General features: G+C 40.8%; 1 long non-coding RNA gene across 1 annotated transcript in view; it reads right to left on the reverse strand.

Moving 5' to 3' along the window:
- Positions 1–18,946: 18,946 nt before the first annotated feature.
- LOC113116517 (uncharacterized) overlaps positions 18,947–27,334 on the reverse strand; it is a 32,184-nt gene continuing 23,796 nt past the window's right edge. The window contains exons 2-10 of the long non-coding RNA XR_003294031.1: positions 24,873–24,993; positions 22,681–24,025; positions 21,182–21,307; positions 20,961–21,095; positions 20,831–20,861; positions 20,694–20,741; positions 20,499–20,575; positions 20,221–20,274; positions 18,947–20,058 (exon numbers count right to left, since the gene is read on the reverse strand). This is a non-coding gene — a long non-coding RNA (uncharacterized LOC113116517). The remainder of the gene's footprint in view (positions 20,059–20,220; positions 20,275–20,498; positions 20,576–20,693; positions 20,742–20,830; positions 20,862–20,960; positions 21,096–21,181; positions 21,308–22,680; positions 24,026–24,872; positions 24,994–27,334) is intronic.

Below are 27,334 nucleotides of genomic sequence, written 5' to 3' on the forward strand. Positions count from 1 at the left end.
GGTAAAAAAAAAAATTGTATATATATATATATATATATATATATATATATATATATTATTTTATTATTATTATTTTTTTTAATTGGACTTAATTTCGCTAATTAAAAGATCAAAAAAAGAAAAGTCGTGGTGAGGGACATGCCAAAAACCTTAGCCTTATCAGCATAAATTCTATTTAATTTATTTAAAATAATGTTGAATTGACTTTTCATGTAATATTGATGAAAGAGTACATAGTTGGTATGTTTTTAAATTGCAAATGTATTTGTTGTCACATTAAATCTATGTTTGATTTTCTTAGAAATGCAAAATGCACTGATTTCATGAAATGACCCACAAAATTTCAGGATTGATTGTTATTGTTAGACTGTAATGTGATTGTTTTGTTTTTCAGAATCAATCAGTCAGTTACTGAAATAGTAATCTTATTCTCTCATTTTTGAAACAGAGAAACTTCCTTCACATTCTACCCAGACAGCAAGCAACCACTGCAACAAAGTTAAGTCAATGTTAATGCATCAACACAAACTGCATTGAATAAATGTTACAACGCAGTGTTGTTTCAACATCACTTGCACCTGCAGGTGATCCCCACTGTTGAAACAATGGGGATATTTTGGCAAAAGCCTCGAATGCAAAGGAATAGAAAAAGAATAAATTAGATGCATTGTTTTTTACAACTGGAACAGAGAAGTTGTGCATCCTATGTTAGGAGATTCAGCAAACAAGACTTCTGTATAGGATGCACCATTTTCTCTTTGATGTAGAAGCATGAGTTATACTACTGAGAAGTTCACATGCCGCATTGAACTCAGAGCTTGATTCATGGGAATTTCCATATAGTTTTTTTTTTAGCTGCTTTACTCAATGACCCACCCCTAAACTAAAGAACAAATCAGGTAAAGCACCTTAAAAATGCCCCACTGATTACTCTCACCAGAATTCTTTAGAGATATACTTTCATGATGTTGTAGTTCATCAGCATCAAATCATTGTCAGTATACATGTCCCCATCCCTGTGTGTGCTGTTGGCTTTCATTAAATTTTCAATGCTGATTCAAGATACTTTGAATATTGAAATGTCAACCTCCACCAAGATGATGATGATGATTCGGATTAAAACTCAACATTGTATCAATGTCACCTTGCTATCTGGTTAGGCACACTAGTTCAGCATGGTCTTGGTTCTTGATGTTGCCATGCAAAAATATCAAACTCTCTCCCCTGAACACATGCATTTTCCTGCAAGTGTAGCAAGGTTATAGCCTTCTCTCAGTTTCTAGAACCAGCTGGTTTCCACTAAACAAAGAAGCTGGTCAAAGCCCTGCCTGCAGAGTTTAGCAGAGTCCCTCACTACATAGCTTCTTTCTGCTATGTGCAGCAGGTCAGTAGTTTTGGAGCAGAAGATCTGAGGAACAACATCTGTGAAAAATCATCAAACCACATCATCTGTCTGTACAGAGAAGCTCATTAAATAAAGCACATAAGATAAACTTCAACACAACTGCAGTCAGAAAGTTCAGTTCCCTTTCTGGTACTGCTTCTTGCTAGACACACATTGGAAAAATATTTTTTCTTTTGAACAAAGCCTTTCTTCATTCACACAGTGAAACTGCATGGCCAGTGGATTGTGCAGTGTATTAAGATACAAACCAATGGCTAGTCAGCAAAGCTGCATAAGCCTGTGTCAACGAAGCACACCAAGCTTGCCAAAGTCCGCCAGAATGGACACGAGGCGTCTCACTTCATAAGCAGGCATTCGTCTCAGGATTCTCAGATTTCTTCTCTTTCAGCAATGACTCTACACTCATCCCTGATCCTGAAAGCCTGGTCACCATGAACACGCCTTCGCAGCTGGGATTGGGACTTGACCTGCTTCTCCGAAGCTATGGCGACGCAGCAGTTCCGGTCCATTACCCCTGCTGCCATCTGCGATTCTGAAATATCTTGTAATCTTGAGTGTGGCCCGTGAAGGCAAACAGATGCAGAAGAGCAATGAGTATGTCATCTGTCTGAGCGATCTCACACCAACAAAGATCACGTAAGGATGAGTGCCCCTCTTTACATTGAGCCTACTAAGTAGATCGGAGCAGATTCTGCCACCGGGCAGTTTCAAATTTATGTGAGTGTCACTATAGCTGTGCTCACAAACACGGTCTGCTTTTACCGCTGCTTTCTTCCTCACAGTCCTAAAAGGGCACCATGTGCTCATCCCTCGCTCGCTTAGAGCAGCACATATACTGGTCAAATTTAACCAAGGAGAGGATATGTTATGCAATGTCCCCTCTAAGGTGTGGACACTCCATCCACAGACAGTTCAGAGGATCTGGGAGATCTTCGGCAAGGCCTAAGTCGACCACTTCGCCTCAGAAGATAAATCTCACTGCCCAATTTATTTCTCAAAGATCAAGGATTAGATGGCCTGTGACTGGCCCAACGTCCTCCTTTAACTTCCACAGGTAATCAGGCGAGTAAGGGAACAGAAACACACAGTTCTCCTGGTGGTCCCCCTTTGGAGGAACCCGCTGTGGCTATCAGAGCTAACTCAGTTTTTGATAGTTGCCCCTTGGCCTATTCCACTAAGACAGAATCTCCTCTCTCAAGTGAACAGGACAATATGGCACCTTCAGCCCGTCTGGAAGGCCCTGATTTGACAGAACTATTGTCACTTCCGAAATCTCTGTGTAAACAATGAGTGATGAACACGCATGAGAGATTACTTCCAGTGGTTTCCGGAGCTTGCGCAGACTAAGCCAAAACACCCGCAAATGTCACACACCAGGAAGCGTGCACCCCCTAAGCTCACTTGGACGAGGTTGTGTATAAGAGGTAAAAACGATATAAATACTGTTCGTTTTCACACACAAGCCGCTCGTTTTGTGTATTAGGCCATCAATGTGTACTTACGATGGGGAATTGTTTAATTTGGACTTATATGTGCATGCTCTTTGAGGTGGTGACCATAGACCTGCATTATATGAGTGACAGACAAGAACGTTTTGACCTAAAAATATCAATTTAAACTACTGTGGAAACAAAGACACCTACATCTTTTATGCCCTTGAGGTAAGTTAAAACATACCAAAATTTAATTTCAAAGTGAACTATCCCTTTAATTTAACCTTGGTTCCCTGAGATACGGGAACGAGTACTGCATTGATAGCCATGCTGTAGCTGAATGACTCAGTCAAAGTAACCTGAGAATACTGTGGCGAATGCCCGCTTATATAGTGGTGAACACATCATACCTTATCCAAATCCTTAACTGGTGCAATAGTGTAAACGACGCCTCCCTCCCTCCTTCACTACCTGATAGACTATGGGACTATGGGACCTTGTGACGGCCTCTCATACTGTGATCACGGAGGTAGACTAACTGACCCTCTTTTAGTGGCAAGTGGCGGACATGCTGGTCGTGTTGTGACATGCGGTAATCTGCAGCCCCCTTCAGACGTTCACGCGCTCCCTCGAAGGCAAACTGTAATTGCATCTGATGTTCTAAGATCCAGCTGTGCACACTACCCACACATGGCTCCGTTACCCTACCAAGCAAGAAGTCCACTGGCAGCCAAGACTCTTGGCCAAACATTAGAAGTTGGGGAGCGGTATTATAGCAAAAGGTCACTTGCGACAGGCAAGCGTTCCATTCCCTCTTGCTAGAACTTGGTAATGTCCGCAACAAGTTATGCAAGGTTCGATTAAATCATTCACACTGACGGTTACTGGCAGGGTGATAGGGGGTTGCACGCAACTTCTTAATTTGGTAAAACTCGCAAAACTGTTGAATAAGAGCCGACTCCATGTTACAGCCTTGGTCAGAGTGAATGCGTCCTGGAACTCCAAACTTATAAAACCACTTGTCAATCAACAGTCTCGGGTAACAGTCTCAGCTCGCTGATCACGTGTTGACACTGCCATTGTAAACTTGCTAAATATATCAGTCATTACCAAGATATTCCCCTGTTCCGAAGAGGAGGGCTCTAGCACCGTAAAATCATAAGCAAGGATTTCGTTGGGTCTAGAACTCAACAAGTGGCCCATTAAGCCACGAGCTGCTGGTCGAACATCCTTTGCAAGTTCACAATGGTCACACTCTTGGCACCAACCCGTGATGTCAGCCACCATACCTGGCCAATAGCATCCCTGTCGTATTAATTCACCAGGTCGCTCTATCCCCTGATGTCCATGTTGCTGGTGCAACTGCGTCAGAACCTCCTGTCTGGGCACATCAGGTAACACCATCTGAAAAACATCCTCACCTCCATCAGGATGAGAAATCCTGTGATATAGTACCCCCACTTTCAGTACCAATCGATCCCAATGCTGAAACAAAGTCAAAACTGGCTTAGCCAACTTTTTATGCTCCTCATGCCCTGGATGCTTTCCTTGTTTCCAAAACTTCATCACATCCCCGTTAACTGTTTCAGCTTCCTGCAAGGAACATATATCTAACACCAAACAGCCTGGCAAAACACTCAATGTTGACACAGCTGCCAGTGCTACACAACCCACACTAATGGCCTGATGCAAAGACGCTGGAACAGCACTACCACCCACTAAAACTTTTGGAATGTCCCCAGCAACTGGATGCTGCCTGGAAAGAGCAGCCGCATTACAATTGCTCTTTCCTGACCTCACCTCAAAATCAAATGCCGCAAATTCAGCCACCCACCGTTGTTCTGTGGCCCCAATCTTGGCAGAAGCCAAATGACTGAGAGGATTGTTGTCCGTGTACACCAAACACTTGTGGCCAAGAAGGTACTCTGTAAATTTCTCAGCCATGGCCCACTTGAGCACAAGAAACTCCAATTTCATTGAGCTATAGTTGAACATATTTCGCTCAGTGAGCGTATGCTATGGGACGCACCTTACCTTGATGTCCTTGCGAAAGTATACTGCTCCCAAAACTCTGTAATTGGCATCAATCTCCAATATAAAAGTTTGAGAAAAATCAGCATAAGCTAGTACTGGAGCCCTGGTTAACTTGCTCTTTAATCCTTCAAATGCTTCCTGACACTGATCAGTCCACACTTGAGCTAGACTCTGTCCCTTCCTTCTCCCTGACTTGCCACCAGTCACTTCAGCCACCAACTTATGCAGGGATGGGGGATGCATAAGGGCTACTACTCTCCCTTATTACCTGTGATTCCAGGAGCTGATTAAAGTGGGTCTTAACCACTTCATAATCTGACGGCAGTATACGCCAGTACTGCTGCCTGACAGGGACATCATCCAACAAGGGTATATCTTGAGAAATAAGATGGGTACAGCCTAAATCTCCCCCATGAGCTGAAAACACCACTTGATATTTCTGAAGCAGAGGTCTTATCTGCACTTGCTCCTCTTTTGACAAAACAGGCCAATCAAGAGACTCAATCTGCTGATCCAGCGGAGATGCTGTCTCCAAAGAAAGGGACTGAACTGTAGCAACGACTGGGATCAACTTCCACAACTCCTGTAGGTAAAATGATGACATAAGCCTCCCTCAAACTACCAATCGCAGTTGTCGGATACAATACCACATCCACAGTGCACATCCAACTCTTAGTACTCACTTGTTGACAATGTTGTAATGCTTGCAAAACACTTGGTTGTGACTCGACAGCCCAGCGGGACTAGTTTCCCGAAAGTTGTAGATTACGAGACTGCCCATTTACAATCATATTGGTGCCCGTTGAAGGTGACATATGGCGCGGGGAAAAAGCCATTAACCATCCCTTGCAAAATGTCCAGATTGTTGACAACGTCTACAGATCACAGGACCTGGACGAGGAGATCGAATCCATACATAAGGAGTCTGAAAATGCTGTGTGCTGTGGTGAACTCTCAGCTCCCGCAGTAGGCCCACCCCGCACACCATAATGAACACCATAAGCTACTGGCATAGAATGACTACGCCCCCTCGCCCCACACGGCATTCCTGAATTTCCAAAATGCAAAAACCTGGATATTTTAGGCATTATTAAAATCCTGGCTGGGACTTGCCCCATATGAACAGCGCAAATGGTCACCCTAGATTGGCCTCATTTACATTTCATCATTAAATCATGGTTTGTGAGGACAGTGCTGCTTTGTGTACAGTGCTGCAGAGGAAATCACAATTTTTACCGCTCTAAAAGCGGCACCTAGTGGCAAAGAAGGAATTTGCGCTTTCATTCAAACCAATATGAAAAGACCAATAAGTGGGCGGGCAATATGCTAATGTGTTGTGTTGACATGAAATGGCTTGGGATTCGTTTTAAAAATGACTTGTTTAAATGATTCAGAGTTGACTTCCTTTTGAGAGGCAATAACTTTATACTGGCGCCGATACAGGATGGCTGCCTCCGTGACGAGCTCTGCATATGTTTTTGTTAGTTTGTCCTGTCTTTAGTTATATTCCTGCCATCAGTTTCACCAGGGAAGAACTGCTGAACATTCGGCAGAACGCCCCAGATTTCAATTATTCAGATGTTTTAGTGAACGTTGTTATCGGAGGAGCGGTGGCGCTGATCAAGCGCTTCAGGACGCGCAGACGGGGGAAGCGAGCGGGAGCGCTCGTCAGACTCAGGAAGCGCGGATTTCGAACGCCGTTGCCTAGCATCCATCTAGCAAATCTCCGCTCTCTACCCAACAAAACGGACGAACTAAATAAGGATTTCACACACTCTGCTGCTCTGTGTTTCACGGAAACCTGGCTGAATGACACCATACCGGACAGCGCGCTCCATCTGCCGGACTTTCAGCTGTTTAGAGCGGATCGCGACGCAGAATCAACGGGGAAATCGCGTGGCGGAGGGACATGCTTTTACATCAATGAACGGTGGTGTACAGATGTAACTGTGTTAAAGAAGACGTGCTGCTCAAATCTCGAAACACTCTTCATTAACTGCAAGCCGTTCTATTCGCCGCGGGAGTTTCACTCGTTCATTCTGGTCAGTGTTTACATCCCTCCGCAAGCGCATGTGAGCTCAGCTTTAGAGAAACTCGCTGATCAGATTACAGAGACAGAACAACAACACCCGGACTCTGTTTTAATCATTCTCGGGGACTTTAATAAAGCCAATCTGTCCTGTGAACTGCCAAAATACAGACAGCATGTTACTTGTCCCACAAGAGACAGTAATATATTGGATCACTGTTACACCACAATAAAGGATGCATATCACTCTGTTCCACGAGCAGCTTTGGGACGTTCTGATCACCTTCTGGTTCATCTTATACCGTCCTACAGGCAGAAACTAAAATCAGCTAAACCTGTATCAAGGACTGTAAAAAGATGGACTAATGAAGCAGAGCAGGATTTACAATCTTGTTTTGACCTCACTGATTGGAGTGTTTTTGAAGCTGATACCACCGATCTGGACGAACTCACAGAGACCGTAACCTCATATATCAGTTTCTGTGAGGATATGTGTATTCCTACAAAGACTCAACTAATTTACAATAATGATAAACCGTGGTTCACTGCAAAACTCAGACAGCTCCGTCAGGCCAAAGAAGATGCTTACATGAAGGGGGACAATGTCTTGTATAAACAGGCTAAATACACATTGGAAAAGGATATCAAAGTGGCAAAGAGGAATTATTCTGAAAAAATAAGGACTCAGTTCACTTCCAACGACTCCACATCAGTGTGGAAAAGTCTAAAGAAGATCACCAATTACAAGACACCACCCCCCCAGCACTGTGGAGAATCATCGACTGGCAGACGATCTGAACGAGTTTTACTGCAGGTTTGAAAGAACACCCATCACCTGCCCTGAATGCCTTCCCACACAACCATTCACACCCTTCACAACTCCTGCAACCAGCCCCAAATGCCTCTCCAAACAAACGTTCACACCATTAACAGCTCCTGCAACCCATCCTGAACACCTCTCCAATCAAGCACTCTCACCATTCACACCTCCTGCATCCCCCCTCTCAGGTGGGGCACCTGCAATTCAGATCAGCGAGGATGCGGTGCGCCAGGTCTTCCGGAAGCAGAAAAGGAAAAAAGCACCAGGCCCAGATTGTGTTACACCAGCCTGTCTGAAATCCTGTGCTGACCAGCTGGCCCCCATCTTCACACAGATCTTCAACAGATCACTGGAGCTGTGCGAAGTCCCTTCATGCTTCAAACGTTCCACCATCATCCCCATCCCTAAGAAACCCAAAATTACAGGACTAAATGACTACAGGCCTGTGGCTCTAACGTCTGTAGTCATGAAGTCATTTGAAAAACTGGTGCTGGCCCACCTGAAGGACATCACTGGGCCCTTGCTGGATCCTCTTCAGTTTGCCTACAGAGCAAACAGGTCTGTGGACGATGCAGTAAACATTGGACTGCATTATGTTCTGCAACACCTAGACAGACCGGGGACTTATGTGAGGATCCTGTTTGTGGACTTCAGCTCGGCCTTCAACACGATCATCCCAAACCTCCTCCTGCCCAAACTAAATCAGCTCTTCGTGACCACCTCCATCTGTCAGTGGATCAACAGCTTCCTGACAGACAGGCAGCAGCTAGTGAGGTTGGGAAAATACAAATCCAGCACCCGTACAATCAGCACCGGAGCTCCCCAAGGCTGCGTTCTCTCCCCACTGTTTTTCTCACTGTACACCAACGATTGCACATCTAAGGACCCCTCTGTCAAGCTCCTGAAGTTTGCAGACGACACCACACTCATCGGCCTCATTCAGGACGGTGACGAGTCTGCTTACAGACAGGAGGTAAAAGAGCTGGCTGTCTGGTACACTCTCAACAACCTGGAGCTTAACACGCTCAAAACAGTGGAGATGATTGTGGACTTCAGGAGAAACCCCCCTGCACTCCCCCCACTCACCATCATGAACAGCACTGTGACTGCAGTGGAGTCATTCAGGATCCTGGGAACCACCATCTCTCAGGACCTGAAGTGGGACATTCACATTGACTCCATTGTGAAAAAGGCCCAGCAAAGGTTGTACTTCCTCCGCCAGCTGAGGAAGTTTAACCTGCCACAGGAGCTGCTGAAACAGTTCTACTCCACCATCATTGAATCCATCCTCTGCACTTCAGTAACTGTCTGGTTCAGCTCAGCTTCTAAATCTGACCTCAGAAGACTACAGAGGGTAGTCCGGACTGCTGAGCGAATCATCGGTTCAACTCTCCCATCGATTCAAGAACTTTACTTATCCAGAGTGAGAAAAAGGGCTGTCAAAATCACTTTGGACCCCTCACATCCAGCACACTCCCTCTTTGAACTGTTGCCATCTGGTCGACGCTACAGAGCACTGAGCACTAGAACGACCAGACACAGGACCAGTTTCTTCCCTCAGGCAATCCATCTTATGAACAGCTGATAATAACGGCGAACACACTACACTTTATATTTATATACACATACACTTTATTTATTTAACACACATACTTAGTATACACTTAAATTTTTGCACATAATACACATGTACATACATAACTGCATTTTGTAATATACCTGCCTACAATTGTCATTTGTATATTGTCATTCACTATCTACTTATTTGTATTTTTTATTCTTTTATTATGTGTTTTGTGTTCTGTCGCTGTCATTCTGTTGTACTGCGGAGCTTCTGTCACGAAAACAAATTCCTCGTATGTGTAAACATACCTGGCAATAAAGCTTATTCTAATTCTGATTCTGATACACAGTGCACTTTCAGATTTAAAACTTTCCACAATGTTTTCATTCACTTAGAGTTGTGTTATGCACTGCATAAAGGGTAAATTTCAAAAATCCATAATAAGTGCAATTTAAAGGGGTTGTGAAATGAGAAACCAAAATTCCCTTTATTCTTTAATTGGTCCCCAGTGGAGAGAGTGCGCAGCTTCAGATAAATTGGTGTACACATCTCCAAAGACCTGACCTGGACTAATCACATTCAAGTTCAAGTTAAAAAAGCAAGATGAATGTACCATCTGAGACTCCTGAGAAAATTCCATGTTTCCCCTGGAATCCTAAAACTTTCTATATCGGGGCTGTAGAAAGTATATTGTGCATTTCATTTTGGTATGGAAACAGCTCAGCCCAGGATCGTAAAGCCCTGCAGCTGAGCGCATCTCCATAACTTATCTCCCCTCTCTGAAAGACATCCACACCGGGAGATGTAATGCTGCATTCCAGGTAGGTTTTTGAGCTCGCAAATCACGACTTCAATCCATGACTCACGACTTTGTAGCGTTCCAGGCAAGTCATGCCAAACTGCATGAGTGCAAGGAATTGTAGCTAGATTATTAATTTTATTGCAATGTTATATTGTCCTAAAGTCTATTTCTCACTGTGTACCACATGCATAAACACCACATCCGTATGCAAAATTATCCATAGCAGCTGCAATTGTTGTTTTGCAGGCTATGTGACATCAGAGCTTGGAACTGGGGGTACATTGATCTATTACGAGTTTCCAGTTGCGAAGTCCCAGGTATGACTGCCGTTCCAGTGCACTTTCACTGGTATAAGGTTGGAAAAACATGGGTTATGGTTGCCTGGAACGCGGCATATATCTAGTGCTGTTTAAATCCTCAAAGACTCTGCCCAGCCTGGAAATCCACTGTTTACTCTACAGTCAGACAGACGCTTCTGCAGTCTGATGGCAAAAATGGAGCGGCTCAGGAGGAGTTTTTTCCCCTCATACTATCAGACTACCAAACATTGACATTAAACACAATGCACTTTACAGACTATGGTAGTGTCGAGTTAACCAATAACTCTCTGTACACTGCACCTTTTTGAGCTAAGCTACCTATGCAACTCATCCTCACTGCACATTGTTTAAATCTCTTCACGTCATCTGTGTAGGAGTTTCTGTGTAGCATCTTTTGTGCAGCAGAACTCACTGATGTCTTCAGACATTTTCAACATCTCACTTAGTCAGGCTGTTGTTCCTACATGTTTCAAAACTACCACTATCATTCCAGTCCTGAAAAAGCCATCTCCGTCCTGTTTCAATGAATACCATCCTGTAGCACTCACTCCCATCCCCATGAAGTGCTTTAAACGGCTAGTCAAAAACCACATCAAGTCTGCCCCACCCCGCCCCTCCCTCTTCTCTGGACCCCTTCCAGTTTACATATCGGTCCAACCGGTCCACTGCCGTCCACTCAGCACTCATACATATAGACCAGTGCCGTCCACTCAGCACTCATACATATAGACAAAAAGGACTCATATGTAAGAAAGCTGTTCATAGACTTCAGTTCAGCATTCAACACAATCATCCCTCAACAGCTCATTCACAAACTGGTTGAGCTGGGGCTCAACATTTCACTGTGCAAATGGCTGTTGGACTTTCTGACTGGAAGACCTCAGGGAGTATGGGTTGGCAGCAACACATCCAGAACCATCACACTGAACACTGGGGCCGCCCAAGGATGTGTGCTGAGCCCCCTTCTCTTCATTCTGCTGACCCACAACTGCACTCCGTTACACAACTCCAACCTCTTCATCAAGTTTGAGGATGACACGACTGTGGTGGGTCTCATTAGCAAAAAGGATGAGACAAACTACAGGAGCGGGGTGAGCCACCTGGCTGGGTGTTGCAGTGACAACAATCTCTCTCTCTGAATGTGGAGAAGACAAAGGAGATTGTTGTTGACTTCAGGAGAGCTCACTCTCAGCATGTTCCTCTGACCATCAATGGTGCAACTGTGGAGAGAGTGAGCAGCACCTAGTTCCTGGGTGTGCACATCACAGAGGACCTCTCTGTGACCAACAACACTGCAGCACTGGCCAAGAAATCACAACAGTGTCTCTACTTCCTCTGCAAACTGAGGAGAACCAGAGCCCCGCCCCCCCATCGTGTACACCTTATACAGAGACACCATCTAGACCATGCTGATGAGCTGCATCACTTTGTGGTATGGCTCCTGCAACTCGTCCTGCCGGAAGACTCTTCAACGCATAGTGGGAGCAGCTGAGAAGATCATTGGTGTCCTCCCTCCAGGACATTTACAGAACCTGTTTCACCCACAAAGCCCTCTGCATTGCATCCCACCCACCCATCACACAGCTACTTCAGTCTGCTGCCATCAGGGAGGAGCAGGGCTGTATTAAGACAGTGCGGTACCTCAAAAGCCCTGCCACCCCCCCCCCCCCCCACATCAGGACAAGGAAAAAAACATACATATGTCACTCTGGACTATAGGGCGCTCTTTGTTTTCAGTGGTAGACTGCAGGAGTACTGAGCAGCATAGAGCACCCTCTTGCGGCTGTATACGGTAATGTTTTAACTTTAACTTCAATGGGAAACGGGGAGAGTGCAGTCAATCGCTTCTGTGTCATTGTCGTCCTGAGTCCTTTCTTTTTGCAAAACCACTCAATTGACATCGGTCCATTTTGATTCATTTTCTGTAGCCGTTAAAAAAATGACACATTTGCGTGTACTTGTTGTGGACCAACTCAAATCGGACAGATTGGGCACGGAAGGGGGTACTGATAGTGGTCATGTAATCTTTATTTATTTATAATTTATTATTATTGTTGTTAAGTTAGTGTTCATAAACGAGTTATGTATGGTCTTTCAAGAATTTCAAGTTAATAATAAAACAATTTACGAAAAATATTTTTTAAACTTGTGTCATGTGGTGCCCGCCTAGTTGTTGTGAATGGTTGGTGCCCCTGGGCACTGGCCCAAGTATGGATAATCCGGCTCTGGGGAGGAGACTTCGGAGTCTTCATGCCAGGACCAGCAGACTGAAGGACAGCTTCATCCATCAGGCTGTCAGGAAGCTGAACTCGCATCCGAACCTGATGATGTCATTCTACCACCTCATCACTCAGTTTAAATAAAATAACTGCTCTTGAGCCCTTTGTCACTTTAATCAGACTGAATAAGCTGCTTCTTTTTTTTTCACTAAAAATATTTTTATCTGCACTGTTTGTTCACTTAAATGGTTCACACTCTATCTGCCATGTGCCTTGCACTGCTTTATTTTTATTATGTCTTTTTTTACATTCCCTTATTTTATAGCTGTATCTTATATTTTATATTTGATCAACTGTTAGTATTATCTGTATGCACGGGGGTCTGAGAGTAACGCAATTTCGATTCTCTGTATGTATGTACTGTACATGTGGAAGAATTGACAATAAAGCAGACATGACTTGACAGAGCTGTTTCCCGTGAACTGAATGTTTATTTCTCTACCATAAGCCATCTTCAAAGGCGTTTAAGAGAATTTGGTGGTACATCCAACTGGCCTCACAACCGCAGACCACTTGTAACCACACCAGCCCAGAACCTCCACATCCAGCATCTTCACCTTCAAGATCCTCTAAAACCATCCACCCGGACAGCTGCTACAACAATCAGTTTGCATAATCAAAGAATTTCTGCACAAACTGTCAGAAACCGTCTCATTAAAAGCTCATCTGCATGCTTGTCTTCCTCATCGGGGTCTCATCAGTGCCTTTTACTGATGGCATTTTGAATGTACCTTATTTTCCGGACTATAAGTAGCACCTGAGTATAAGTCGCATCAAAGTCAGTCACCTTTATTTATATAGCGCTTTAAACAAAATACATTGCATCAATGCAACTGAACAACATTCATTTGGAAAACAGTGTGTCAATAATGCAAAATGATAGTTAAAGGCAGTTCATCATTGAATTCATTTATGTCATCTCTGTTCAGTTAAATAGTGCATTTATTTGCAATCAAGTCAATGATATCGCTGTAGATGAAGTGACCCCAACTAAGCAAGCCAGAGGCGACAGCAGCAAGGAACCGGAACTCCATCGGTGACAGAATGGAGAAAAAAACCTTGGGAGAAACCAGGCAGAAATCAGTTGGGGGCCAGTTCTCTTCTGACCAGACGAAACCAGTAGTTCAATTCCAGGCTGCAGCAAAGTCAGATTGTGCAGAAGAATCATCTGTTTCCTGTGGTCTTGTCCTGGTTGTCCTTTACAGGGGATCTGTATCTGGGGCTCTAGTTGTCCTGGTCTCCACTGTCTTTCAGGGCAATAGAGGTCCTTTCTAGGTGCTGATCCACCATCTGGTCTGGATACGTACTGGATCAGGGCGACTGCAGTGACCCTCTGATCTGGACACAGACCGGATCCGGTGGCCACGGTGACCTCGGAACAAGATAGAAACAGACAAATATTAGCGTAGATGCCATTCTTCTAATGATGTAGGAAGTACATAGGGTGTTATGTGAAGTGTTTCCGGTTCCGGTTTACCTAATTAATGCAGCCTAAAAATCCTTTAACGGATTTGGATATTAAAAGCATATTAGTATGTTATGTGTATGCCAGGTTAAAGAGATGGGTCTTTAATCTAGATTTAAACTGCAAGAGTGTGTCTGCCTCCCGAACAATGTTAGGTAGGTTATTCCAGAGTTTAGGCGCCAAATAGGAAAAGGATCTGCCACCCGTAGTTGATTTTGATATTCTAGGTATTATCAAATTGCCTGAGTTTTGAGAACGCAGCGGGCGTAGAGGAGTATAATGTAAAAGGAGCTCATTCAAATACTGAGGTGCTAAACCATTCAGGGCTTTATAAGTAATAAGCAATATTTTAAAATCTATACGATGTTTGATAGGGAGCCAGTGCAGCGATGACCGGACCGGTCTAATATGGTCATACTTCCTGGTTCTAGTAAGAACTCTTGCTGCTGCATTTTGTACTAGCTGTAGTTTGTTTACTAAGCGTGCAGAACAAACACCCAATAAAGCATTACAATAATCTAACCTTGAGGTCATAAATGCATGGATTAACATTTCTGCATTTGACATTGAGAGCATAGGCCGTAATTTAAATATATTTTTGAGATGGAAAAATGCAGTTTTACAAATGCTAGAAACATGGCTTTCTAAGGAAAGATTGCGATCAAATAGCACACCTAGGTTCCTAACTGATGAATGAAGAATTGACAGAGCAACCATCAAGTCTTAGGCAGTGTTCTAGGTTATTACAAGCAGAGTTTTTAGGTCCTATAATTAACACCTGTTTTTTCAGAAAGAAGAAATTACTCGTCATCCAGTTGTTTATATCGACTATGCATTCCATTAATTTTTCAAATTGTTGTGTTTCACTGGGCCGCGAAGAAATATAGAGCTGAGTATCATCAGCATAACAGTGAAAGCTAACACCATGTTTCCCGATGATATCTCCCAAGGGTAGCATATAAAGCGTGAAGAGTAGCAGCCCTAGTACTGAGCCTTGAGGTACTCCATACTGCACTTGTGATCGATTTGATACATCTTCATTCACTGCTACGAACTAATGGCGGTCATAGAAGTACAATTTAAACCATGCTAATGCACTTCCATTAATGCCAACAAAGTGTTCAAGTCTATGCAAAAGAATGTTGTGGTCAATTGTGTCAAACGCAGCACTAAGATCCAATAAAACTAATAGAGAGATACACCCACGATCAGATGATAAGAGCAGATCATTTGTAACTCTAAGGAGAGCAGTCTCAGTACTATGATATGGTCTAAATCCTGACTGGAAAACCTCACATATACCATTTTTCTCTAAGAAGGAATATAATTGTGAGGATACCATCTTTTCTAGTATCTTGGAAAGAAAAGGGATATTCGAGATTGGTCTATAATTAGCTAGTTCTTTGGGGTCAAGTTGTCGTTTTTTGATGAGAGGCTTAATAACAGCCAGTTTGAAGGTTTTGGGGACATATCCTAATGACAATGAGGAATTAATAATAGTCAGAAGAGGATCCATGACTTCTGGAAGCACCTCTTTTAGGAGCTTAGATGGTATAGGGTCTAACATACATGTTGTTGGTTTAGATGATTTAACAAGTTTTCACAATTCTTCCTCTCCTATAGTAGAGAATGAGTGGAACTGTTCCTCAGGGGGTCTATAGTGCACTGTCTGATGTGATACTGTAGCTGACGGCTGAATGGTTGCAATTTTATCTCTAATAGTATCGATTTTAGAAGTAAAGTAGTTCATAAAGTCTCTACTGCTGTGGTGTTGGGAAATGTCAACACTTGTTGAGGCTTTATTTTTCATTAATTTATCCACTGTAATGAATAAATACCTGGGGTTATGTTTGTTTTCTTCTAAAAGAGAAGAAAAATAATCAGATCTGGCAGTTTTTAATGCTTTTCTGTATGATATGTTACTCTCCCGCCAAGCAATATGAAATACCTCTAGTTTTGTTTTCCTCCAGCTGCGCTCCATTTTTCGGGCTGCTCTCTTTAGGGTGTGAGTATGCTCATTATAACATGGTGTCAAACTGTTTTCCTTAAAGGGGGGTGAAATGTTCGTTTTCACTCAATATCCTGTTAATCTTGAGTACCTATAGAGTAGTACTGCATCCTTCATAACTCCAAAAAGTCTTTAGTTTTATTATATTTATAAGAGAAAGATAGTCTGTACTGTTTTTTCCCGGAAAAACATGAGCGCCTGGAGGCGTGACGTGAGGGCGGAGCTAAAGAATCACGAGCGCGAGTAGGCTTTTGCGTTGAGAGCGTTTGGAAGCTGTGACATTACCGTGAGGAAAAAACATCATCCAAAACAAACCATGGCTAACAGTCAGATTCAGAAATTTAAAAAGAGCGGCAACAACAATGTCTCTATGTGGTATGTATTGAAACTGTATATATTTGCTTAGCGGTTTTGGAAAAAAGTTCCACTTTATGTCGTCTTTTTTTTTTTTTTTTTAAGGTGTACATGTGGAAAGTGCAGTTTGATGCCAACATCGCATTTTGTTTACCTGATGTGCTTATGCGCCGATAGCTAAGTTAACAACACAGAGATATTTGAAGAAGTTTTACTTACTCGCTCTTTTTCGTTGGGACTGCATTATCCTTAAGAAATAAACGATATGCAAATCCGGCGTCAAACTGGGCCTTGTTTGTAAAACAAGCATCTTCGAAATGCAGGGAACAAACAAAAACACTTGCACAACTCCGTTGATGCTCTGTAAAAATAAAACTCCATCCACTGGTCCCTTAATGCTATTTTTTTTTTGGGTAATCTGTGCAGGGTTGTCTTGCCCTGGCAACCAAAAACACACTTCTTTTGTGACATTTCGCTCTCGCTCTGATCAGTGAATGTCTGTTGTGCTCTCAGTGCTCTGCTATACGGGAGCGCGCGCTCTTCCGGCAGAAGTGCCCTTAGGACCCATATAAGGAAATTCCGCTCCATCACACAGACCCATACTCGAAAAAAACTTTCCGAAACTTGTAACTTTGTTCCAAAAATACTCCTTCAAACGTATAACTTAATTTTTAAAAAACACAGACTTTCATTCTTTACCTAGTTACAAAGGTGAAAATAATGAATCTTGTTTGTCATTAAAATTATTACATGGTTCTTTTGCTTTAATGAGTACAGATTAAGTTTTAAAATGTAAAACAATCTTTAGGGTGTGTGAGATAGATCTAGATTCTAGAATGCATAACTGAGTATTTGAATTTTGGCTATATGAAGTTTGCACAGAACTAAATAATGATCTGAGATATTATCACGTGGCTGAATAATTTCAACACTATCAACATCAATTCCATGTGACGGTATTAAATCTAGAGTATGATTTCGACAATGAGTAGGTCCTGAAACGTGTTGTCTAACACCAATAGAGTTCAGAATGTCTATAAATGCTGATCCCAATGCATCTTTTTCATTATCGACATGGATATTAAAATCACCAACTATTACAACTTTATCTGCAGCCAGAACTGACTCGGATGTAAAATCACCAAACTCTTAGTCCAAAACTACGTCATGATAAGGAAAAAAACATGGTCTATAGTCACACTGGTCTATAAGTCGCATTTATTTAGAACCAAGAGAAAACATTACCATCTACAGCCGCGAGAGGGCGCTATATGCTGCTCAGTGGTAGACTACAGGAGCCCTGAGCAGCATAGAGCGCCCTCTCGCGGCTGGAGACTGTAATGTTTTCTCTCGGTTTATGTCAAATTAATTTTGATAAGTCGCATCTGACTATAAGTCGCAGGACCAGCCAAACTATGAAAAAAAGTGCAACTTATAGTCCGGAAAATACGGTACAGAGATATTGTGACAAGATCCTGAGGCCCATTGTTGTGCCATTCATACACAACCATTACCTCATGTTGCAGTATGATAATGCACGGCCCCATGTTGCAAGGATCTGAACACAATTCCTGGAAGCTGAAAACATCCACTTCTTGCAAGGCCAGCATACTCACCAGACATGTCACCTATTGAGCATGTTTGGGATGCTCTGGATCGGCGTATACGATTGTGTTCCAGTTCCTGCCAATATCCAGCAACTTTGCACAGCCATTGAAGAGGAGTGGACCAACATTACCCAGGCCACAATCAGCAACCTGATCAACTCTATGTGAATGACGTGTTACACTGCATGAGGCAAATGGTGGTCACTAACTGTTTTAAGGACCATGTTTTTGGGTGTTGTAATTATACTACATACCTTGAGGGGGCAACAGGGAGTAATACTCTCAGTTATAAAATGGGTGTAGAGAGTAGAAGAGTTGTAATGGAGGAGAAAGCATGCCTTATGAATCCAAACAATCAATAATCCTGTTTGGGAAACTGAGAGTTTTATGCTTAATAGGAAAAGGACTTCACATTTTGTGGAATTTGGTTTTCTGTTACACATGCCTGTCTGGACCAAAACGATATGAAGTGAGTTTAGAGGCCATGTGGCTTACTGCTGTGGATCCTGAAGTTGAATAGTACCATATATGTGATTTTGAATCAACACTAAGGTTGGCTCTGGGAAGATTTGGGATTTGTATTCTTGGACCTGAGCTTTCATGGACATTGATTTCTATAGTGTGGTCAAAGGAATTTTGACTTCATTATCCTGGTCATTGTCATCTTCGTCATTATCAGCAATCAAAAACAGATAAGACTTTCATTTGTATGTTGCTGTTTCTTGAGTGAAAAAAACATGTAAGATATTTTGTGTTTCTATGAAAGGGTTTTGAAAGATAAAAAGATGCAATGAATAAAAAGTATTTATTTATAGTTGTCTGCATGTCACAGATTTGTTAAGATTGATAATAAACATTTCCAGTGTGTACATTAAAACAACATTTAGTTAGTGAATCCAACCCTATAAAAAATCTGATTTATAACTAAATTCTTTGTGAGGTTAAGGAAGCTGTTATAAATGGCAGCAGTGTGTAAATAATAGGTTGCTGTCACTTTAAGACCTACAGCGATAATGTGTGAATCTAATTCTGACACACTTCCAAAACAGTTTTTCCCTAAAAGTTTGTTCACTTAAAACAATCAATTGTGTTTACATGAATACGCACACATTTTGGCATTACTCTGTGTATTTGACCATTCAAGTATAAGAAGCCTAAAAACCTGAATGTCAGTCTGATGTCTGTCAGTATGATGTCAGTCACTGTCAGTTTGTCAGTCACAATGTCAGTGATGTCAGTTTGCTGTTAACTTTCATTTCAGTGATAACGGAACAGTGGAAAAACTGTACCCAGCAGACACAGGACATCAATATAATGGGTGTGGTGTTGGCACAGTGGATAAGACCCATACCTTAGGTTAGAGACCCAGGTTCGAATCCACTGAGACACCAATGTATCCTTGAGCAAGACACTTAACCCCTAGTTGCTCCAGAGGCGTGCGACATCTGACATATATAGCAATTGTAAGTCGCTTTGGATAAAAGCATCAGCTAAAGAATAAATGTAAATGTAATAATGTCAGATAGAATTGAAAAGATGTTGCATTTGGGTTGAGAAGGAAAATCGAGTAGACGTTAGTATTTGATGCCAATTCGAGGTTGACTTTTGGTTATACAACTTAAAAAACACAAATATCATTCATCGGATATTGAACATCAAATTGACATTAAAATTTGAATTGACATTGAATTTTGGTCACCTGACGTTGCAACCGAAATGTAACCAAATACCAGTGTCTTGATGTTTTGTGCCTGCTGGGGAGGGATTGAAATGCATGAAAATAGGCCAAGTGTTAAAACAAGTTGAGACTGGTTCAGAACTAATCATGTTGTACATCACATTGACATTCAGCCTTGAGTTTGTGTACATGACTGGGATGATGATGATGATGATGATGACGATGATGAAGAGCATCCTCTGAACAGAAAGGGAATTAAACTGCAATGAATGAGAAAGATCAGATCAGATCTCAATCAGATTGAGGATCCCTAAAAGAAACACTTTGACTTACAGTTAATTCATAGTCTGAGCTGAAGATTCAAACGTCATCCATCTGTTTCATAAATGATCATGTGCTTCAAATTCACTTCATTCACTCACCTGTTTTCTGAATCCTCATGCTGACAGATTAATCAAGCTTGCCTCTGAAAACGCCTGACAACAGATTGACACTTATTATGAAATATTATATTTATTCAGAGATCTTGAAGTTTCGAACATCCCTTTAATCAATAAATAGGACTTTATGACAAATATAGGTTATAGTCGAATAAAAAGTATAATGATTTTTTCATCTACAGTGTCAATCTTGGTATCTTTCTAACAAACATAATTTGATCTTCCTGTCTCTCTGAAACAATTAAATAATCATGACTCACCTTAATATATTTTTATGCATCGAGAAACAGAAATGCCAAAACAAAGAAGATCAGGATAGAAAACCACCACAACTGATCTATACAAGAGAAGAGATACAATATAAAATCAGCAAATCAATAAAAAAACAAATGGAAACCATAAAAGTGCTTTTATGCAGTGTAGTATTGCAGTGTATTATAAGTGAATAATCAGACGTTTATCAGATGAAACTGAGTTTGGAGTCTCTGCGGTTCCATTCCTCACTGAAAAACACATTCAGAATAATTCTGATTCACAAGATTTAATTTAACACAGCTTGACCTCAACTGATGTGTTTTACTGTTTTTCTCACCTCTGAACATGATCTCATGACTGTAATGACGCTGAAATGAAGGAAAGAAGCATTAAAGCAGCATCTATAATGTTTAAGAAGGATTAAATATGAAAGCAGGTGAATGTTGATAGAAATTGAGTTGATTTACTCCATCAGCAGAATCACAGATGATCTGATGATTCAGATTCACACAGTGAGAAGTGACGAGATGATCAGATGAGACAGAGATAACAGGATACATTAATGTTTGAGGATCTGACGGATCTGCTAGCTTAACCCCATCCTGATCAAATGAAACAGACGACAATAGTATAAGTTGTGTAGGTGTGTGTGTGTAATGGTGTAGTTTGAGGACAGAAACACACTCACCTCAGAATACCAGCCCTGTTCACAGTCAGGATTGAGTGTTTGATTCAGTATAACAGGCAGAATCCCATACAGAAACCCCACTGGAGTCTGAATCTCTGCACATGTGAGGTTATGCATGATGAAGCGCTGAAAAAACAAGTGTTTTATACCACAGAACTACTTTTTTTCCATTGTTGCATGACAAAAGTTTGCTTGACAGAATTTCATATCAAATATTTCTTAAATGTTAATATTCTCTTCTTCTATAATTTATCATCTTAAAACAGTTACGTAAAATATCAAAATAATTATGATGCTTTGAAGTAATTTCTGACAAATTATTTCAATTCCAGTCCAATCCTTGACTTTGCCTTGGCATTGCTATTGTGGGTCTTGACCGCATCTTTTCTTTTCTTTTCTTCTTTTGTGACACATGGTCACAGGAGCACATGGTGTGAGGAGGCGGCAGTTCCTACTTGCTTTAGTAATCTTATTTCAAATTATATCATTACATGATAGCTCAAAACGTTGTCTGATCTCGTGAAAAAAAAAAAAAAAAAATACGCGAAACAACAATGACCCTATGGATATTAATGCCTACAGATGCAGTGTTTATGCAAGTGGTACAGGTTGAAAAAAACGATTTTAGGACAATGTAACGTTGCAATAAAATTAATAATCTACATTTCCTTGCGCCCAGAAAGTTTGGTGTAACTTGCATGAAAAGGTACAAAGTCGTTAGTCGTGGTTTGAAATGGTGACTTATTACAGTACTACGAGCTCAAAAAGCTGCCTGGATATGATCTGACAATAAACACAGCGTAACCAGGCATGGGACGCCCAACATAAACGAGCCAAAAGGCTTTACATGTCTTGAAATTAGGCTACATCACTAATATCATAGAATAGTATAGTTTATAATTGGTGGGGCACATTAACGCAGTGTTACACTGTGTCCATCTGCGCTGGGAATTTAAAACAGGTTCGTGTTTTCTGCTAGTTACCAAAGCATTAAAAAAGGTTAAATGGAGATTTGTTTCATTTTAAATTAATCCTTTTTTACTATGGTAAAATACATGTTCAGCGAGATCTTCAAAATATTTGTGCATTTTGGCGCACTTTTTTATCCTAATGTTGATATGGTAACTAGTAAATAGCCTACTGTCAATTGTATTATGCTGATATCATGTGTGGAAACGTAACGTTAAACCACGTGTGTTTGTGGTTTAACTTCAGTGCATTTAAGTATAGGCTACTTATCTTATTGATAGTGGAATATTTAATGTAAATCGAAAATGAAAATAGTTTTTTTTTATTTCTCTCTCACTCCGGGAAAGAAAAAGTTCGCACGGGTTATGTCTGGCTACATAGTTATTAGTCTATATATGTTTAGCGGGTTAATAAATGATTTTAACAACGTCACATATGCCCAATTCCCTTTAAATGTCAATGGAATATTTATATTTTCAGTAAAATACAAACACATTCCTTTTATATAAAACATATTAAACATTTCATACCTTAAGCGGATCCTTGGCAGAGTAAGAAGTGGTCGAGTGAGCTGAGAGCTGAATACTGCATGGGGCTCTGCAGAATTAGAGATCTTCACCAAGAGTGACTCATGCACTCATCATGTGCACAAATGTTGCAAACAACGACATCAAAGAATTTTTTTGAGCAAGGTCTCTGTAATTTCAGATAATAGGCTACATATCACAATGCTTCTAAGAAAACAAATACAGCATAAAACACGAATAACATTTTTTATAATATGTCAGGATATGGTCAAAGAACATCCTGAGAGAACAGCAGCTTATACTGAGTTTAGCCTTTTCTCTTTTTTAGTTAAGAAATTATGTTTCCTCCTCCTGCTTATTAGAGATGGAGCCTGATTCACAAATAAAACTGAACAATCATGTTCGCACACATGAACACATGTAGCATACACACATACTTAAGAAATAAACACACATCACACAGACGCAAAGAAATACTGCGTTTGTTAAACTTCATTCATTGAGAAACTGGCAGACGTTCAACAGAAGAACCTCCGAGTGAAGGGTTGAAGATCCAGAGAACTTTCCGCTATAAACTTCTCAGTGGTTTCCTTCTCTGACTGAGTTTTGTGAGTTAAAAATATTAACGTTTTTCTGACCTTTCTTTTTATTTCCAAACCCTTCTTTCAGCTCCTTTACTGTATGTTTCTCCACCTCAGAGAATCAAACCACTTTAAATCACTATAATGAAAGCGCGAGGTCCAGGAGAGGCGATTGTCATTTTTTTAATTAATTACTATAAATTATCATAAAGTCATGGGGCCTCATTTATAAATGAGCATCCTAAAATTGATCTTAAGATCATCTCTCAAATATGCATAGGTGTGATTTCTAAAATTAACGTACGTACAGAAAACGCAAGTACGTTCAGATGTGAAATCTATGAATCGCAATTGATCTTGAACTTATGCGCTACTTAATGGTTTCAGCTCTCTGCTTTGGAAACGACTCTTAATGTCATTAACATGTAAAAGCTCGCCAGTCCAAATCCTTTCATTTAGAACAGCTTTCATTTCCAAAAATAGGTTTCTCGAGAAAGAAAAAGTGTGTACGTCTGCTCAGCCCTGATGTGACGCCAAACACTTTTCCGTCAAAGACAGTTTTTACAAATACGAGCACAGGCGTAGATTAAGCGTTCACACAGTATAAGATCAAATCAGAGTGTATGCACGCTTTATGAATAAGGCCCAACGTTTCTGCTGATGTTTCCATTTTTCCCAGTTCCAGTTTTCCTAGCAGAACCAGTCTTATATGATCTTCTTCCCAGAAATCACATCAATCTCGTCTGGACCTTCTGCTGGGGACGCCCCTGTAACAAAACCACACACAAGAAATAAATCGCATTACTGTCTGAATACTCAATTCTGATTGACTGAAGCTGTGCATTCAAAATATAACAAACACAAAACCTATTATTATTTTTTTTTCTGGTATGAAGACGTCATAATTATGAAAATATCCATCTAGGCATGATGCAGTCCCAAAAATCAAAATAATAATAAATGCATGTGTAACATCATGACAAACATTAGTGTGCCAGTATTGGCCTCGTTGTATTACTCTGAATTGTTACACATTTTTGTGTGTTTTCCTGCATTCAGACACGAGTCTGCTTCTTAAATATTATCTGCGTGTAAGCGTATAACGGGTTTCTATATGAAAAAAGATTTCGCTCCTGAAACTGCTGAATGTACAGTACACTGCCAGTTCCCAAAAATAAGTTGTTTTTCAAAAGTTTGTGTAGACGTCCTCAAAAAAAAAAAAAAAAAAAAAAAAAAAAAAAATCTGACAGACTGAAACTTATGTTTTTCAAAAAGTCAGAAATAGCTTTACCAGCTATGTTTACACATTTGACTTGGCGACAAAAGCTTCCAGAGTAGAAGAAAATACAAACATAGTTCAGACATAGCAGAGATCGAATATAACACAAATAAGAAAAACATTTTAAAAAAAGCACTATATAGGCCTACAGATGAAGAAGTGTACAAAAACTATTGCAATTGTTTAAATGTACATAAATGTTATTTATGGGTGTGACATTTACAAATGTATACACATTTCGCATTCTATGTAGCCTATAAATATAAATATTTCCGAGGAGAGTAAACTGTGTGTGAGGGGTCCGAGTCCGAAGTGATATTAGTCCTTTTCCTCACTCTGGAGATGTAAAGATCTTGCAGGCTGGGCAGAGGGCCACCGACGATCCTCTCAGCAGTCCTGACTCTCCGTTGAAGTCTCTTGATGTCTGATTTTGTAGCTGAACCAAACCAGAGATTTCTATGGATGAACACAGGACAGACTCAGTTATAGCAGAGTATAACTATTTCAGCTGTTAAAAAAAAAACAAACAAAAAAACACACATCGTCATTACTGCGCACGCGCACATCAATATCGCGTCCTTTGTCTCATGCTAAACCAGATATTTAATGTCTCTGCATTACTGTAAGGGTAGGTTTAGGGTTGGGGTAGGTGTAGACTTTAATAAAAACGCAATCTAATTGGTAGAAACTAATATTTATTGTTGGTTTCCTGTAACTGTATCCCTTCTAGCTACAACCGCGAATATAACACACTGTATTTGTAGTACTGTAAGGGTATGATTAGGGTTGTGGTAGGTGTAGACATTAATAAATCATAACTTTACAGTAGCATTTTTCGTTGTACCCACTGTTTTAGTGGGAGGTAGGAAAATCTGACAGCGTAGGACAAATCGACAGACAGAACACCGGCCCATCCAACACGCGATAGCTATAGGCTACAGGTGGTCGCCTGGGGCAGGGGCGTCGCACCCATGGGGGATGTGGGGGTTTTAAACCCACACTTTTCCCGGCGAGAGGGTTCGACACCCGCACGTTTTCTGCAGTTTTTCCGCAGTTTTGCACAAACGCCTTACTACAGTCGTTCCTCCGTTTCTCTGACCGCTCTGTGTCTGCGCTCGCTGCGGCTGAACCCCCCCCCCCCCCCCCCCACCTCCGTCTCAAACTTGACACCGGCTTTGAGTGTGACCGGCTGATGATTGGCTGTTCTGCCTTAAGTCCCGCCTCTCTTGGCGTGTTATCGGTCAGCTCGTGCTGAGGAGGCGGGGACTTATGGTTATGGTTATTTACGTCTCCCTTTTCCAGGTACTTTGAATGAGTGTTTATGCTTTCGAGTTTTTTAAAATAAGCTTGATATGTGTTTGAGAAGATGTTCTGTTATCGTTTTGTTGACATGTCAAGTGTTTTCGGTATTATATTTCTTTTTTTAGACTAATACTAATTGCTATTATTGGGATATTGTTCAGCAGCTATTGTTTGCATTCCTGTTGAAGAACTATGAAAGAAAAGTGTATATTATTTTAATGTTTAAAAACAGTAAATTGTTACATTATTTATACCACCAGAGAAATAGCTTTGTGTGGGCGTTTTTTTCTCCCCTTTTATGTTTTTTTTTTTTTTTAATGTAGGGTTATTTTTTCCCAGCCAACGCTGCAAGAACTTCAAGCCCTGCATTTTGTACCCCTCTGTCAATGTATTCATCATTTTTATTGTTTTTAAACAAACCACATCCATCCCCCACACTTTTGAAAAGCTTGCTACGCCGCTTGCCTGGGGCACCCTTTGATTTGAGGGCCCCGCGAATGATGTCATGCATTTTTAATTGTTTTATTATATCAAAACAGTCTAAATAAAAGCTGAAAAAAGATTAGAAACATATACAGCAGCACCACACTCTATTTAGCATAACACCTCCCACAAAAGGCTTTTGGGTGAACTAGAATGTCATAACGTATTCCTAGTACAGATTCCACATATTCCACTTAGCCACATATCTCTGTAAATTCCTTTATGTACTCGAGAAAGTGTCATAAATACGTCTAAAGTTATATAACGTCATAAGTCTGGTTGCTTTTTTTGATGACGTAGCCTATTTCTAATTTATGCATTGCACATTGATGCTATTTTAATTTGAAATTAAATGGCATCCAAACGATATCTTTCCGGAGCCGACAAAAGAAAGAAGAGAAAAGCAGATGAAGAAAAGCAGGCTCAAAGTAAAGGTATTTTTCCCTAAACATAATACATTATTTATAAGTGTAGTATTAATATGGTTTAATAAATGTGATGATGCCCATGATCACAGACATACTTGTGTGATATGTGAGAGGAAATTAGGCCACATTCAGCATGTTTCATTAAATAATCGTTTCATTTTTTATTTATCCATCCCACTAATTCATGCTAAAAAAAGGTCTCCTCTTTCCAAATTTAAATCTGATTAAATATTTTTACACATGTATTACATGTTGAGTTTGTTACAGGTAATAAAAATGTATACACTTAAATATTGAAATTGTATTTTATGTGCTCTCTTCTCACTGTTTTTACACCAGTGTAATCAATTTTTTTTATGTCGCCTAGGGCCCCACAACCCTTTCGGGCTCGCACTGTTAAGGCAACACATGCGATCTGCAGAAGAGACTGAATCATCTTTTTTTTTTTTTTTTTCACTTTCAGATGCACGTCTGGCCTGTTTAAACTTGTTCACCCATTGCATTTTCTCTGATCTGTTAACCATCTCATCTTGAAAAGACCTGATATCTAATTTATAAAACTTTTCGTAGGTTTCATCCTAAAA

The sequence above is a fragment of the Carassius auratus genome, chromosome 16 (genome assembly GCF_003368295.1).
Source record: "Carassius auratus strain Wakin chromosome 16, ASM336829v1, whole genome shotgun sequence".
Lineage (NCBI taxonomy): Eukaryota > Metazoa > Chordata > Actinopteri > Cypriniformes > Cyprinidae > Carassius > Carassius auratus.